The sequence below is a fragment of the Pristiophorus japonicus genome, chromosome 1 (assembly GCF_044704955.1).
Source record: "Pristiophorus japonicus isolate sPriJap1 chromosome 1, sPriJap1.hap1, whole genome shotgun sequence".
Classification (NCBI taxonomy): domain Eukaryota; kingdom Metazoa; phylum Chordata; class Chondrichthyes; family Pristiophoridae; genus Pristiophorus; species Pristiophorus japonicus.
In genome coordinates this window covers 285,939,830-285,954,846 of record NC_091977.1, presented here as the reverse complement: position 1 = coordinate 285,954,846, position 15,017 = coordinate 285,939,830, and positions in this window count along the sequence as shown.

Here is a 15,017-nt window from a genome sequence, read left to right as displayed (position 1 = left end):
TGCCCCACTCATCGTAGATGAGCAGACACAGGTACTCTGGCTTGCCGCAACGTCAAAGTGGGGGTGCCGACGCATTGCGTCCCTTTTCACCCACTGCAGTGTCCAGCTTTCCTCCACCCGTGCCCATAACCTGCTGTAATACGGCCACTAAAACCTGTACCAAGTCATCGGCTACTTTCCTTTGGCCCTTTTCTGCCTCAGCACCCTCGTAACCTGGCTTCCCTCTTCTCGTGAGTCTATAATCCTTGCTCCAGTGTCCCAACTTACCACCGTTAAAACAGCCTCTGGATCGACCCACATTACCTCACTCTTGTCTCCATTCTCTCTTTGCCCTAATCATTCCTTTTACTTTGTGCACCTTCCCTTTTTGTCTCTCCTCTTCCCCTTTCCTGGACTTAAATGCTGGAGTCAATCTTCTCAACACCCCTGTCTCAGTATTTTGGAGATTGTCTGGGTCAAACCATGCTTCGACCTTTGCTGTGAGCCGTGTCAAACTGTTAGCCATTATGGTTCTCAGCCAATAGTTTCTGGGTTCCCCTAGTAAGCCTGCCCATATCAGATTTCCTCCAGTGGCCCTTAAATAAATAGGCCACAGTCTATCTATAAATGTATCGGGTGATTCGTTTACTTGCTGCCTAGTCTATTCTACTTGGCAGAACAGATTACCTTGACTGTACCCTAACGCTGCCAAGATTTCCTCCTTTAAGCCCTGTGGGGTTCCTCTCCCTAACTTGGTGGCTGTCGACAAACTCTGATATAGTTTCCCTTCCAGGGAGAACAGTGTTAACTTCACTATCTCCTCCTCTCTGCAGTTATTGATACCCACCATCTGCTTTTTTTTTGGCAAAATGAACAGAGTCATCCCTTCCTTGCTTTAATTTTACTACGCCTGTCATCATCTCCTGCAGCTGAAGCGGCATGTATGGGATTACATAGTCGCTCTGTAATGGTACCGACCATCCTTTGGTGGGGGTGGGACAAATTTCTTCTGTCTCAAGGGACACATCGGTTTCGGAGGTCCTGATGCCTTGGGAACCGACCGATGCTCACTATGCTGGGGCCCATCGTCTGACTCCTTCCCCTCTGGTCCCAAACTTCCTCGCCTCCCCCTGGTGGCATGAGAGAAACCATCCCTTTGGCCCCGTCTAACTCTGCCATTAACTGGCGAATCTTTTTTTACAAGGTCCGTGATCTGCCCTCTTGTAACCCTGTTTCTGCGCTACCTGATATGCTATTTATTTCTTTCTGAGCTGTTCTTCTGCTTCTTTGGCTCTCTCTAAGTGCTCAATGTAAGCCTGCTGCTGCCATTTGCACTCAGTCACCTGACATTGCAAATATTCTAGGTGATTACACGACATTTCTTCTTTAATACTTTGGTCCTGCTTTAGAGAATTGCTTATCTCATCTTTTAATTCCCTACTCTCATCCTCCAGCTGTCCTATCCTTTCCCTTAACAGTTGTGTTTGCTTCTGTGGCCACATGAGCCAAATTGCATTCTCTTTTGACCATTTGTGGTTACTACTAACTGCCGGTTTCTCCTGTGGATCCCCAGAGTGTAGCATTTCTCGCGCCCATGGCTCTGAAATGTCCAGTTTGTTGCATGTATATGCAGTTACCTTAGGTTCCGTGGACTTCCTATGACTGCTCTTAGCCACTTGCTCTACCACACTTCGCTGCGGTGAGTCCATTTCCAGTGCCTCTGGCTGAGAAATTATCCCCGACTACTTTGGTCTCCCCTGAGACCACCTCGCAGTGACCTGCGGTTACTGTTACTCTGGCTTCTCTCTGTCGCTATCTTAGTCGACCCAAGATTACTCCAGCCTATCGAGACTGTTTCTCTCCTCCGATGGCCCTGGCCACCCTTGATATTACATCTGGTCTCCGAGACCCCTCCACAGACTACCTGCAATTACTTTTCTCGGTGGCTACCCTAGTCAGCCTGCACTCTTTGGCTACCCTAGTCACCCTTGAGATTACTTTGGTCTCCCTGCGACCCCTTTGCAGACTACCTGCGATTACTTCCCAGGTTTCTTGCCCTTGATTTGTGTCTGTGATCCTATTCCAAACTCCAAGGTCCTGCAACAATCGCCATTTTCTGTAGGGTGTTCGTTTTCCACTCTAGTTTGATTCATCGATCTCGGGAATTACAGGAAGGACTCCATGTAATGGAAAGTATAGGATTAAACCCAACTGTTAGTTTTGTTACACAAAAAACTAAAAATTACAGAACAAGACTTCTTAGAGAATTGACCGAAGACACACAATCACCCAACCAGCCAATTGCTGCTATTGTCGATTGTAGACCCGTGGTCGTTGTTCCGTGACCTGCTGTTCCTCTCCGATGTTCCCTCCTTCTCATTCTGCTTGTCGATCTGATGTTCTCCTTCTTGACCCATTCTTCTTCTTCTTCTTTCCCTTCTTCTGAGCTGCTGTTCTCAGTTCTTACATATATATCCGTTTGGTGAATATATCTCCTGCTGGACTGTGTTTCAGTTAATGCGTCTAGATCAATCTTGATTGCTGTGAAGATTTGTTTGGATGGCTGTGATTATGGGTTTGGATGGCCACAATTTGCACATGGAGTCGACATGGCAAAAGATAGCTCCTTATCTTTGGTGCCCCGTTATCCAAAAATGCACACCTTGTGGGACCCTTTGTTATCCTAGGTTTTTGCAGATGTAGTCTCCATAGGGAACTTGTTTTCCCCCTCTGGTCAATCAATCCAGGGGCTCCTCCGCTTGATTGTATCAAATCCTTTGTCTCGATATTTAATCAGATACAGCTCCTGACTGCAGAATTTGCATTAATCAGTGATGATCACCACCTGCCCCAGGCTGGGGCCCTTTTCTCCCACCCAAGCAGTCCCAAAGGTTTCCTTTAAACCAATTTGGTCCATGGCTTCTTGCTGTGCCTTTCCTGAAAATATGTAAACCTTATAAAATGTAAGGCATCTGAGCAAAATTAGACTTAAAGGGAGCAGATTCCGACCCCAGTCCAAATCTTTGCAGGGAAGCTACCCAAGATTACCCAGCTTAAATACAATCTGGTAGATTTGCATTCTAATAAATTCAGTGGATCATTACAATTTAAAATGTAATAATTTAATATTTACTCTTGCTGAAGCAATCAGGCTGTTCCACCTCTTGCGGCACTGGTCTGCCTCACGCTTATCGTGGGCCACAGAAGAAACAATGGCAATGATATCACCCCATATTTTTTGATAGATCCAGGGGGGGAGGTTTCCCATGCCCACCCCAGGTTAATAATCCCCAATTAGTTTTCACCTAATTTACGAGGGCCTCATTCGCTTCATCTGAGAAAGCTTCTTGCTGTATACTTGAATCGCTAGACACATTTCAGTACTATTAATATTATAAAAACCTCCAAGATTAAGAAGACTAAAGTTTATGAACAATGGAGACACTACTCAGATTACAAGTAAATCCTTCAAAATGCTTTACAATCAGAATGATAAACTCAGATGGAATGCTCTAAAGGTATCAGACTGCTTGCTTTCTCTCTCCTTCTCTCTCTCCCACTCTTTCACTCTTTTGAGCATGCACAGAATTCCAGAATCGCAGGAAAACTTCTTTGCTTAAAAAAAACGCACATGCGCAGAGTGGCCGTTGCTGTGGACGCCTGTCTTGCATGACTGAATACACAGCAATGGCCCATTTCACATCGCTAAGGCTATCGCCCAAAATAAAAAGGTGAAACTTGCATTTTTTTAAATGGGCGATAAAAAAAAACACTCAGGCCGGAAATATCGCCCATTTTGGGGTGATGGTGATCATAACACAAAGTCTAGCTCTAGGGTTTTTTTTTGTTGGATATTTTCTTTGAAATATGGGACCCACTTTTTCCCACATGAAAGGTTGGACACCTTGCCTTCCTCATTATACCACACTTCACAGATACACTGGATCCTAACTGGAGCAGATTCTCTGCAAGTGCAAAGTCTCCAGCTTATTGACCACGGAATGGCAGAGGTGCCGCCCCTCATGAGGCAAGTCGGGAACGTCAGAGACCCAGTGCAGCCAAGGATACAAAGCGGGAGATTGGCAAGACCCACAAAGGAATAACTGCCCCAATATGTTCAAGACCTAGACAGGGGCTGGAAACCTTAAACAAAGGGGACTACAGTGGGATGAGGGCAGAGTTAGCTAAAGTAGACTGGAAACAAGGACTAAACGGTGGCACAATTGAGGAACAGTGGAGGACTTTTAAGGAGCTCTTTCATAATGCGCAACAAAACTATATTCCAGTGAAAAAGAAGGGCGGCAAGAGAAGAAATAACCAGCCGTGGATAACCAAGGAAATTAAGGAAAGTATCAAATCAAAGAACAATGCGTATAAGGTGGCCAAGGTTAGTGGGAAACTAGAGGATTGGGAAGATTTTAAGCAACAGCAAAGAATGACTAAAAAAGCAATAAAGAAAGGGAAGATAGATTACGAAGATAAACTTGCGCAAAACATAAAAACAGATAATAAAAGCTTTTACAGATATATAAAACGGAAAAGTGCGACTAAAGTAAATGTTGGTCCCTTAGAAGATGAAAAAGGGGATCTAATAATGGGAAATGTGGAAATGGCTGAGACCTTAAACAATTATTTTGCTTCCGTCTTCACAGTGGAAGATACAAAAACCATGCCAAAATTGCTGGTCATAGGAATGTGGGAAGGGAGGACCTTGAGATGATCACTATCACTAGGGAGGTAGTGCTGGACAGACTAATGGGACTGAAGGTAGACAAGTCCCCTGGTCCTGATGAAATGCATCCCAGGGTATTAAAAGAGATGGCGGAAGTTATAGCAGATGCATTTGTTATAATCTACCAAAATTCTCTGGACTCTGGGGAGGTACCAGTGGATTGGAAAGCGGCTAATGTAACGCCTCTGTTTAAAAAAGGGGGCAGGCAAAAGGCAGGTAACTATAGGCCGGTTAGTTTAACATCTGTAGTGGGGAAAATGGTTGAAACTATCATTAAGGAAGAAATAGCGGGACATCTGGATTGGAATAGTGCAATCAAGCAGATGCAGCATGGATTCATGAAAGTGAAATCATGTTTAACTAACTTACTGGAATTCTTTGAGGATATAATGAGCATGGTGGATAGAGGTGTACCGATGGATGTGGTGTATTTAGATTTCCAAAAGGCATTCGATAAGGTGCCACACAAAAGGTTACTGCAGAAGATAAAGGTACGCGGAGTCAGAGGAAATGTATTAGCATGGATAGAGAATTGGCTGGCGAACAGAAAGCAGAGAGTAGGGATAAATGGGTCCTTTTCCGGTTGGAAATCAGTGGTTAGTGGTGTGCCACAGGGATCAGTGCTGGGACCACAACTGTTTACAATATACATAGATGACCTAGAGGAGGGAACAGAGTGTAGTGCAACAAAATTTGCAGATGACACTAAGATTAGTGGGAAAGCGGGTTGTGTAGAGGACTCAGAGAGGCTGCAAGGAGATTTGGATAGGTTAAGCGAATGGGCTAAGGTTTGGCAGATGGAATACAATGTCGGAAAGTGTGAAGTCATCCACCTTGGGAAAAAAAATAGTAAAAGGGAATATTATTTGAATGGGGAGAAATTACAACATGCTGAGGTGCAGAGGGACCTGGGGGTCCTTGTGCATGAAACTCTTGAGTTTACCTGAAAATAAACATAAACATTAAAACCATGCCACCCGCCTGGGTGACACAGCAGACATTTTCAAGGCCCCTTTTTTTTTGTTGTTTTTTTTTGTTTTTTTTTGGGGCGCTAAAATCAAATTTTTCCAGTGCCCCCTACAAAAGGGGAGGGGGACACTAAAAGCACCGGCAATGAAAACAAATTAAACTTTAAAATATAAAATCAAATTAAAATTTGGTTGCCGGGCGTGATGATGCACTCCAGTCCCTCCGGTGCCCACCTCTCGCGGAAGGCCGCGAGCGTACCGGTGGACACCGCGTGCTCCATCTCCAAGGACACCCTGGACCGGATGTAAGAGCGGAAGAGAGGCAGGCAGTCAGGTTGAACGACCCCCTCGACCGCCCGCTGCCTGGACCGGCTGATGGCACCCTTGGCCGTGCCCAGGAGCAGTCCTACGAGGAGGCCTTCGGACCTACCCGCTCCCCTCCGCACAAGGTGTCCTTGTGCATGAATCCCAAAAGGTTAGTTTGCAGGTGCAGCAGGTAATCAGGAAGGCAAATGGAATGTTGGCCTTCATTGCGAAAGGGATGGAGTACAAAAGCAGGGAGGTGTTGCTGCAACTGTATAAGGTATTGGTAAGGCCGCACCTGGAGTACTGCGTGCAGTTTTGGTCACCTTACTTAAGGAAGGATATACTAGCTTTGGAAGGGGTACAGAGACGATTCACTAGGCTGATTCGAGAAATGAGGGGGTTACCTTATGATGATAGATTGAGTAGACTGGGTCTTTACTCCTTGGAGTTCAGAAGGTTGAGGGGTGATCTTATGGAAACATTTAAAATCATGAAAGAGATAGACAAGATAGAGGCAGAGAGGTTGTTTCCACTGGTCGGGGAGACTAGAACTAGGGGGCCAATTTAAAACCGAGTTGAGAAAGAATTTCTTCTCCCAGAGGGTTGTGAATCTGTGGAATTCTCTGCCCAAAGAAGCAGTTGAGGCTGGCTCATTGAATGTTTTCAAGTCAAAGATAGATAGATTTTTAAGCAATAAGGGAATTAAGGGTTACGGGGAGAGGGCGGGTAAGTGGAGCTGAGTCCACGACCAGATCAGCCATGATCTTATTGAATGGCGGAGCAGGCTCGAGGGGCTAGATGGCCTACTCCTGTTCCTAATTCTTATGTTCTTATATTCTTAACCCACAATGTTTTGACTCAGAAATACTTTGTTCATCATCTTCAGCAGCAGAATTGTATTCCACCACAATCTGTAACCTCTTGGCCTGGCAAATCCCTCACACTACTAATACCATCAAGCCAGAGGACCAACCCTGGTTCAATGAGGAGTGTAGAAGAGCAAGCCCAGAGTAACAGCAGGCGTACCTATAAAATGAAGTGCCAACCTGGTGAATCTACAACACAGGAGTACATGCATGCTAAACAGTGGAAGCAGCATTCTATAGGCAGAGCTAAGCGATCGCAAAACCAATGGAGCAAACAAAGCTCTATAGTCCTGCTGCATTCAGTCGTGAATGGTGGTGGACAATTAAACAAAGATCAAAAGGAGGAGGCTCCATGAACATCCCCATTCTCAATGATGGCGGAGCCAGAACGTCAGTGCAAAAAACAAGGCAGAAGCATTCAAAACCATATTCAGAAAGAAGTACTGAATGGATGATCCATATCGGCCTCCTCCTGAGCTCTGCAACATCACAGAAGCCAGTCTCCAGCCAATTCGATTCACTCCACGTGATATCAAGAAATGGCTGAGTGCACTGGATACAGCAAAGGCTATGGGCTCTGATAACTGTGCTCTTGTGACTTGTGCTCCAGAACTAGCTGCACCACTAGCCAAGCTGCTCTTGTATAGCTACAGCACTGGCATCTACCCAACAATGTGGAAAAATTACTAGGTATGCCCTGTCCATAAAAAACAAGACAGATCCAATATGGCAAATTACCGCCCCATTAGACCACTCTCAATCTTCAGCAAAGTAATGGAAGGTGTTGTTCACAGTGCAATCAAGTGGCACTTACTCATCAATAACCTGCCCACTGATGCTCACTTCGGGTTCTGCCAGGACAACTTGGCTCCAGACCTCAGTACAGCCTTGGTCCAAACATGGACGAAAGAGCTGAATTCCAGAGATGAGGTGAGAGTGAATGCCCTTGACATCAAGGTAGCTTTTCAACAAATGTGGCATCAAGGAGCCCTAGTAATATTGATGTCAAATAGGAATCAGGTGGAAAATTCTCCACTGGCTGGAGCCATACCGAGTATAAAGGAAGATGGTTGAGGTTGTTGGCGGTCAATCAGATACTAAAGCAGTCCATGCCTGCATGAAGCAAATGTGAGGCAATGATTAGCTTCTACAAGACAGAATCTAACCATCGCCCCTTTACATTCAATGGGATTAGCATTGCTGAATCCCTCACCATCAGCATCCTCAGGGTCACCATTGACCAGAAACTTAACTGGACCAGCCACATAAATATGATGGCTGCAACAGCAGGCCAGTGACTGAGTATTCTGTGGCGAGTGACTCACCTCCTGACTTCCCAAAGCCTTTCCACTATCTACAAGGCACAAGTAAGGAGTGTGATGGTATACTCCCCACTTGCCTGGATGGGTGCAGATCCAACAACGCTCATGAAGCTCGACACCATCCAAGACAAAGCAGCCCGCTTGATTGGCACCCCATCCACCACCTTAAACATTTACTCCCTCCACCATGGCTGCAGTGTGTACCATATAAGACACACTGCAGCAACTCGCCAAGGCTTCTTTAGCAGCTCCTCCCAAATCTGCAACCTCTACCACCTAGAAACACAAGGGCAACAGGCGCATGGGAGCACCATCACCTCCAAGTCACACTCCATCCTGACTTGGAAATATATCGCTGTTCCTTCATCGTCGCTGGGTCGAAATCTTGGAACTCCCTCCCTAACAGCACTATGGGAGTACCTTCAACACACGGATTGCAGCGGTTCAGGAAGACAGCTCACCACCACCTTCTCAAGGGCAAGAGGGCAAGGGTTATAAAGGCTGGCCTTGCTAGCAACGCCCAATCCCGGAACAATTTTTTAAAAATCACCTGCTACCAATTAAGCTAAGCTGACACATAGTTAATGCTAGCTCCATTGAGCTTATCCAGTGCTCTTTATCCTTTAGGAATATAGATACACGAGTATGCCATTTAGCCCCTCAAGCTTATTCTGCCATTCTATTAGGCCATGGCTAATCTGTACCTCACCTCTATTTAGCCAGCTCTGTCACCTTGTTTCCCTTACTTAACAAAAATCTATTGATCTCAGTCTTGAAAATTTAGATGGTCCCAGCATTCACTGCCATTTGGGGGAGGAAGTTCCAAATTTCCCTTGACCTTGGTATGGAAAAACGCTTTCTGATTTCATACCTAATTGGCCAAGCTCTAATTTTAATTTTATATTTCCTTGATCCTACTCAAGACCCATCCAAACCATTTTCACTTCCCTCCCGTCTCTCTAATCTGTATTGAATGAAGGTTCTATTCATCTATCTTAAAGGTTATTTGAATGGTAAGCATTCATGTATTTTCTTACCCTGTAAAATGAACTTCAAGATATTTAAGTCTCTAATCAATAATTTCCATAGTAAAACATATATGACATTCTCACTTGCTCTGTATATGATGATTTCTTATTTGCGTTAATGAATCTCTGGAGGATATATTCCATGGTAAATGCATAAATCCATCAGCTCATTATAAAAAGAATACTTTATCTCTATGAATACTGTATAATTCTAATCAAGATTTTCTAAAAATGATGAATTGTGTTTCTACTTCAATCTGTCTTCATTTTACCTCAACTGCTTCTCAATATCTTACCAAATTTCAATCAGAATATTCTGGGGAAAAATTCACATACAGCATTGAAGGCAAGAATAAGGCAGGGAACAATACATTGTATATAATCCTCAATTTCCCAAGATGCTCTCTTCCAATTTGTTTATGTACATCGGCACTCCTTTTTCCTGGCTGTCAATTCAAAAGTGTTCGCTTAAAGTCTATTTACAAGTGCCCATAATACGATGCATAATATGATGCATCTCTGTTCCAAGTTTAGCAGCTTGTTCTGAAAACTAGTGACTCAAAACATTGCTCTTGTTACTCATATAAGAAAACTGTGAGCACAAGCAATAAATTATCTCTTTTTCAGGGAAGGGAGGTGAATTTTTGGTCGCAAGTTGTGGTGTTTTGAAATGAATTATATTTATTTGAGAACCAAGTATTAGTGGGAAGCATTCTTAAGTCAAGTAGATAAAAATCAAAGCTGCTTCTGTTTTCTCCTGACAATTTTACCTCTCCCCTTGTACTAGTGTGACACTTGCAGCTTACCCACACTGATTGTCCTTGAAACTTTTCAGTGTGATTGCTAATTAGTGCCAAATTTGGTACATTTCTGTGCTGTGAACTCTTGTACAAAAGAAATTAAGTGAGACCCAGCAAGCTCATTTTAAAGACTGACAGCCATCAGAATTTCACCCTATCTGTCTGGCCTCGAATTAAAATAAGATATTTTCAACTATGCATCTAAGTCCTCCAAAAGCAGATACATCACCAACAGCACTTCAACACTACTGTGTTGTGAAGTTTATCATTCACTTGCTGCCAAAAATTATGAGTAAAAATTCCCATTGGTGGGATCTAGGCAAGCATGAGCTGGACAAAAGACAATTTCTAACATCACCTATTTTGCACAACACATAGATTTGAGTATAAGAGTAAAGATGTCGAACTGCAATGTTATCGGGCCCTGGTGAGACCGCACCTGGGATATTGTGTACAGTTTTGGTCTCCCTATCTAAGGAAGGAGGGACTGCAACGAAGGTTCACCAAACTGATTCCTGGGATGGGAGAATTGTCCTATAATGAGAAGAAGAACATAAAAACATAAGAAATAGGAGTAGGAGTAGGCCATTTGGCCCCTCGAGCCTGCTCCACCATTCAATAAGATCATTGCTGATCTTTTACCTCCACTCCACTTTCCTGCACCATCCCCATATCTCTTGATTCCCTAATATCCAAAAGTCTATCATTCTCCATCTTGAATATACTCAATGACTGAGCCTCTATAGCCCTCTGGGATAGAGAATCCCAAAGATTCACCACCCTCTGAGTGAAAATATTTTTCCTCATAGTTTTAAATGGCTGACCCCTTATTCTGAAACTGTGACCTCCTGGTTCAAGACTCCCCACCCAGAGGAAACCTCTTCCCTGCATCTACCCTCTCAAGCCCTGTAATATATTGTATGTTTCAATGAGATCACCTCTCATTGTTCTAAATTCTGGAAAAGATAGGCCTAGTCTACTAACTCTCTCTTTACAATGGAGGAATTGGCCATACTGCAACTGAGGCAAAAGCAAGTATAGACATTGACCAGAAGGATATCACGGCAGAAATATCTGTGCAAACAGAAAGACTAGTAGCCAGGTACTTATCCAAGGCGCCTTCATCAAAGTGCCTAAGCTGTCGCAAGGTACATAATCAAGTGCCTTGAACCACAATCACTAATACTGCCCTTTGCATTACCTCAACGACTATTAATATCCAGTCTTTAATGTCTGGCTAACTTATTCTACAACATCAGAAATGGGGTAATTTCGACTTGGGCGGTTGTGTAAAATGGATCAACCATCCTTTACACATTTCTTCCAGTGAGAGAAATGTACAACGGCCAGCTGAACCAATTCATCACCCATTTTACACTATTGTCCAAACTGTCCAGAAAAAGCTGCCTCAGGACAGACCAATTTTGGAGGGGGACCTCAAGCAGGCATCAGGTCCCTTACTCACATCGGCAAAAGGTTGAACAGCCACTTCACGCAAGGGTAACTGTAATATATAGTTACATCTAGTGGCCTACTGCTCCACCTGGTGGACTACTGTGGTAATGCAGCCATTGCTGTTTTCACAATAAAGCATCAGGGACAGGTCACCTGACAAGTTCCTGGAGTTAACAGCCATCTTAAAGTCTTTGTGTTTGTGAGGTGGTAAAGAATATGTAACATTGGCGATGAAGGATGGGATAATCGGATTCCCTTGCTGAAATTTTTGTTGGTGGATTATTCCAGCCAAACAACAGAGAGATGAGAGAGGTCTTAGAAACATAGAAAATCGGTGCAGGAGTAGGCCATTCGGCCCTTCGAGCCTGCACCGTCATTCAATAAGATCATGGCTTATCATTCCCTCAGTACACCTTTCCTGCTTTCTCTCCATACCACTTGATCCCCTTAGGTGTAAGGGCCATATCTAACTCCCTCTTGAATATATCCAATGAACTGGCATCAACAACTCTCTGCGGCAGGGAATTCCATAGGTTAACAACTCTCTGAGTGAAGAACTTTCTCCTCATCTCAGTCCTAAATGGTCTACCCCTTATCCTAAGACTATGTGCCCTGGTACTGGACTTCCCCAACATCGAGAACATTCTTCCCGCATTTAACCTGTCCAGTCCCATCAGAATCTTATACATTTCTATGAGATCCCCTCTCATCCTTCGAAACTCCAGTGAATAAAGGCCAGTTGATCCAGTCTCTCCTCATATAACAGCCCAGCCATCCCTGGAATCAGACTGGTGAACTTTCGCTCCACTCTCTCAATAGCAAGAACGTCCTTCCTCAGATTAGGAGACCAAAACGGAACACAATATTCCAGGTGAGGCCTCACTAAGGCCCTGTACAACTGCAGTAAGACCTCCCTGCTCCTATACTCAAATCCCCTAACTATGAAGGCCAACATACCATTTGCCTTCTTCACTGCCTGTTGTAACTGCATGCCCACTTTCAGTGACCGATGAACCATGACACCCAGATCTCGTTGCACCTCCCCTTTTCCTAACCTGCCACCATTCAGATAATATTCTGCCTTTGTGTTTTTGCCCCCAAAATGTATAACCTCACATTTATCCACATTATACTGCATCTGCCATGCATTTGCCCACTCACCTAACCTGTCAATTCAACCTCCTAGCATCCTCCTCACAGGTCACACCGTCATCCAGTTTAGTGTCATCTGCAAACTTGGAGATATTGCACTTAATTCCTTCATCTAAATCATTAATGTATATTGTAAAGAGCTGGGGTCCCAGCATTGAGTGCTGCGGCACTCCACTAGTCACTGCCTGCCATTTTGAAAAGGACCCATTTATCCCGACTCTCTGCTTCCTGTCTGCCAACCAGTTCTCTATCCACGTCAGTACATTACCCCAATACCATGCGCTTTGATTTTGCATACCAATCTCTTGTGCGGGACCTTGTCAAAAGCCTTTTGAAAGTCCAAATACACCACATTCACTGGTTCTCCGTTGTCCACTCTGCTCGTTACATCCTCAAAAAATTCCAGAAGATTCGTCAAGCATGATTTCCCTTTCATAAATCCATGCTGACTTGGTCTGATCCTGTCACTGCTTTCCAAATGTGCTGCTATTTCATCCTTAATGATTGATTCCAACATTTTCCCCACTACTGATATCAGGCTAACCAGTCTATAATTACCCATTTTCTCTCTCCCTCCTTTTTTAAAAAGTGCTGTTACATTAGCTACCCTCCAGTCCATGTCTTTTGTTTGCAGATCAGCTAAAAATCCAAGGTAAATTACAAGCACACTTGGCTGAACTGAAGAGACAAGATGGACATGCCTATGTGAATTCCATCATGACCATAAGACTTTTGGAGCGTATGTGGAGCGGCTAGAAATGTTTTTCACTGCGAATAGTATCATCAAAGTCCCCGATGATGCAAACCGTAACCAGGTGGTGCTGTAAAGAAAACGGGCTCTTTTCTGACTAAAGCAGGCCCCGAGGTGTATGAAACCCTGAAAATGTTGCTTGTTCCTGTCAAGCCAAAGGATACATCACTTCTGGAGATTCTAAGGAAATTAGAACAGCACTATAGTTCTGAGCCCCTGGAAATTGGTGAAAGTTATCGATTCGGAATACGCGATCAGTTAATTGACGAAAGTATCAGTGAGTTCATTGTAGCATTAAAGAAGCTATCTATTCACTGTAATTTTGGAAACTTTCAGCATTGAGCAGTGCCTGACTGCTTTGTTTGTGGGATGAAAAATGAAGCGATGAGAAGAAAGTTATTGACAACGCCTAACTTGACTTTTGATTGAGCTTTTAAGACAGCTATGTCAATGGATATGGCCGACCAATAATCCGGCAAATTTTGTAGCATTTCCAGTCATCAGACAACTGAGGTGAATTGCCTGCATGTTAAAAGTAAAAGGCAGTTAGGCCCCAAGGTCTCAGCAATTGGCAATGGTAACAGAGCATTGAAGTCATGTTATCGGTGTCTTGGACAACACATTGCTCAAAATTGTCCACATTTTGGGCCCAAGTTTCCACACGATAAAAAACGGCGCCCCTCCAAGTTGGGCGCCCATTTATCGCGCCGAAAACAGCGCCTAAAAGAAAATCGCGATTCTGGAGCGTTCTGCAGCTCCTTGTCTGCCTGGCGCGGCGCCCTGGGGGGCGGAGCCTACACTCGTGCCGATTTTGTAAGTGGGAGGGGGCGGGTACTATTTAAATTAGTTTTTTTCCTGCCGGCAATGCTGCGCATGCGCGTTGGAAGGTTCGCGCATGCTCAGTGTGAAAAAAACATTGGCACTCGGCCATTTTTGTAGTTCTTTGTAGCTGTTTAATTTTTGAACATTTTTTTAATAAAATCACATTGCCATCAGCACATCAGCACTTGCAGCCTTCTCACTGTCTCCTTCCCCCCACCCGCCCCCCCCCGGGGGAAGGACGGGCGCCTCCTCCCCCCCGCGGGAAAGAACGGGCACCTCCTCTCCCCTCCGCCCCCCGCGGGCAGAACGGGCGCCTCCCACCCCCCGCGGGAAAGAACGGGCGCCTCCTCTCCCCTCCCCCCCCCGCGGGAAGAATGGGCGCCTCCCACCCCCCGCGGGAAAGAACGGGCGCCTCCTCTCCCCTCCCCACCCCCCGCGGGCAGAACAGGCACCTCCCCCTCCCCCCGCGGGAAGAACTGGCGCCTCAGGCTGACTGCAGCATTCTCTGTGCACAGGTAGGAAGATGGTTTAATTAATCTTTTCTTTGCTTATAAATGTTTATTCAGGTTGGATTTATTTGTATAATATTTGTATAAGTATAAATAAGGATTTATTATAGAATTTAATGACTTCCCTCCCTGCCCCACCTCGTTCCCTACGCCTAATTTGTAACCTGCGCCTGATTTTTTAATGTGTAGAACAGGTTTTTTCAGTTCTACAAAAATCTTCACTTGCTCCATTCTACTTTAGTTTGGAGTACATTTTCACTGTGGAAACTTTGAAATCAGGCGTCAGTGGCCGGACACGCCCCCTTTTGAAGAAAAAATTCTGGTTCC